This window comes from Mus pahari, unplaced genomic scaffold (assembly GCF_900095145.1).
Source record: "Mus pahari unplaced genomic scaffold, PAHARI_EIJ_v1.1 scaffold_12222_1, whole genome shotgun sequence".
Lineage (NCBI taxonomy): Eukaryota > Metazoa > Chordata > Mammalia > Rodentia > Muridae > Mus > Mus pahari.
In genome coordinates this window covers 5,179-8,447 of record NW_018392049.1, presented here as the reverse complement: position 1 = coordinate 8,447, position 3,269 = coordinate 5,179, and positions in this window count along the sequence as shown.

Genomic DNA, 3,269 nt, shown 5'->3' with positions numbered 1-3,269 from the left:
CTCTCTCTCTCTCTCTCTCTCTCTCTCTCTCTCTCTCTCTCTCTCCCTCATTCTCTCTCTCCCCCTCATTCTCTCTCTCTCCTTCATTCCCTTTCTCACTCTCCCCTTCTTCATCCCCTTTCTTCTCCTCCTCCTCCTTTGTCTCCCTTCCTCTCTTCCACTTAAACATTACATTCATTAATTACATTCATTAATTTGAACATGTTACATTGCCAGAAGATTCCTGTAGATATCAGAGGACAACTTCCAGAAGATGGAGTGGAATCACTCCCTCCACCCTGTGGATCCCCAGGATAAATACTACAAAGGTTTCTCTGTACGCACATTTACACAGTAACCATCCCAACTGCCCTCCTCATAAACATTCTAAAAATATTCTTTATTTTATGTATGTAGTTATTTTACTTGTATGCATTCCTGTGTACTGTATGCATATCTATGCACTGTAGGCAAGCAGTACCCACGGAAGACACATGAGGGCATTGGATCTTCTGTGTCAAGACATACAAATGGTTGTAAGCCATCCTTTTGGTGCTTGGAACCAACCACTAGTCCTCTGGAAAAAAACAGCCAATTCTCTGAACAGCTGAACTATCCTCTGTCTTCCACATTGTACAGTTCCCTTCCCTTCCTTCGCCACTGAAACCATGAAAACCATTGATTTCTGGTTACACTGAGTTCATGCATCCTGATCTCCAACTATCCACAGTTTATTTCCCACAGTTGGTAGCAGTGGTGCAGAGGTGTCACCTAAGATCATCACCTAGTAGAGTGGACATTCTACTGAGAGTAGCATTGTGAGCTGCATCACTATATGCTAACCTTGAAAAACATGAAAATCACTGTGAGACTTTTAAAAACAATAAATTTTGTAGGGATACATTTAATTATGAACATTTATTTACTAAAACCTATGATAATCATGAGACCATTTGAAGAACACACAAAAAGAATGAAATTGTAACCTGTGTTACTGTATTCAAAATTAAATATCATTACTGTGTCTAATAACCTATATTATTAAAGAGTAAATGTATGAAATAATCCAGTTGTCCCTCAACAGAAGAATGGATACAGAAAATGGGTTCATTTACACAATATAATACTATTCATCTATCAAAAACAAAGACATCATGAATTTTTCAGGCCAGTGTATAGAAACAGAAAAATATCACCTGAAGTGGTGATACCAGGCCCAAAAGAAAAGGAATGGCATGTAGTCACTAATAAGTGTATATTAGTCATAAAGTACAAAATATCCACAATACACCCCCACAGAACCAAGGGAGTCAAACAAGAAGGAAGGCTCAAGCCAAAATGCTTGAATCACATTTGGGGGGGGGAACAAAATAAAGAGGAGGCAGAGGACACAGAGAAGTGAGTGGGTGAGGGGAAGGGGAGAGAAATGGGGGTTAAGATCAGCTGCAGGGAAAGCCAAGAGAGACGACCAGAATGGAAGGAGAAATAATGGAAATCTGCAGCTGCCAGAGGCTGTGGGGTAAATCTCTAGGAAATCCTAGAGACCTGGGATGGGGGTGCTCCCAGGAGTCATATGGGTAACCTTAACCAAGATGTCAAACAATGGGACATGGAACCTGAAGAAGCTACCTCCTGTAGCCAGGAAAGAACCCCAGTGGAGGGATAAGGACACCAAATACACTCATAAACCTTTTGACCCCAAATTTTTCCTGTATAAAAGAAATACAGGGATAAAGATGGAGCAAAGACTGAAGGAAGGGCCAACTAATGACCAGTCTAACTCAAAACACACCCATGGGCAAGTATCAGTCCATGATATTAATGATACTCTGTTATACTTGCAGGAAAAACCTAGCATGACTGTACACTAAGAGGCTACCCAGCAGCTGAAACAGATGCAGATACCCACAGCCAAGCGTTGGAGGTCTGGACTCTTATGGAAGAGTTGGGGGGAAGAATTGAAGGCCCATTAGGGAATAGGAATCCCATAGAAAAACCAAAAGTTTTGACTTAACCTGGACACCTGAGAGCCATCAGAGACTAAGCCATAAACCAAAGAACATACACAGGTTGGACCACAGCCCCTGGCAAATATGTAGCAGAAATGCAGACAAATCTCCATGAGTCTCCCAAGAACTGTAGCAGAGACTCTCCCTAANGCTGTGGTATCCATTCCCCAACAGGGTTGCCTTGTCTGGCCTCAGTGGAAGAGAAAGTGCTTAATATTCCAGAGACTTGATGAACCAGGATGGGGGATACCCAGCGGGATCCCCACATCCTCAGGGGAGAAGGAGAAGGGTCAATGGCAGGTATTTGTAAAGATAGGACCAGAAGGGGACAATATTTGTGATATAAATAAATATTTTTTTAAAAAAAAGAGTAAAGGTATTGGGGCTGAAGGGATGGCTCAGCAGTTCAGAGAAGTGAATTCTCTCACAGAAGGCCTGGGTTGGTTCCTAACACTCACATTGCAACTCCTAGCTAATTGTTACTCCAATTCTAAGGCTCAGACACCCTCTTTTAAATTCTGCAGGGACCATAATCACATGATGAATAAACATATATACAGAAGAAACACTTATAGACGTTTTAAAAATACTTTAAAAGAGTAAGGTTGTCACCATTTCTGTTTTTAATTAATCATTTAATTTGTTTACATTTCAAATAATATCCCATTTCCCAGTTACGTCTCCACAACACACCCCCATCCAATACACTGTCTCCCCCCTTCCTATTTTCTCTATGAGGGAGCTTCTCCATCCACTCACTCACTCCTACCTCAACACTTATTCTCTTATGCTAGGGCATCAATCAATCTTTTTATTGGGGAATTGAGTCCATTGATGTTAAGAGAAATTAAAGAAAAGTAATTGCTTCCTGTTATTTTTGTTGTTAAAGTTGGGATCATGTTCTTGCNGCTGTCNTCTTTTAGGTTTGTTGAAGGATTACTTTCTTAGNTTTTCTAGGATGGAGTTTCCGTCCTTGTGTTGATGCTTTCCCTTTATTATCCTTTGAAGGGCTGGATTCGTGGATAGATATTGTGTGAATTTGGTTTTGTCATGGAATACTTTGGTTTCTCCATCTATGGTAATTGAGAGNTTTGCTGGGTATAGTAGCCTGGGCTGGCATTTGTGTTCTCTTAGGGTCTGTATCACATCTGTCCAGGATCTTCTGGCTTTCATAGTCTCTGGTGAGAAGTCTGGTTAATTCTAATAGGCCTGCCTTTATATGTTACTTGACCCTTTTCCCTTGCTGCTTTTAATATTCTATCTTTATATAGTACATTTGTT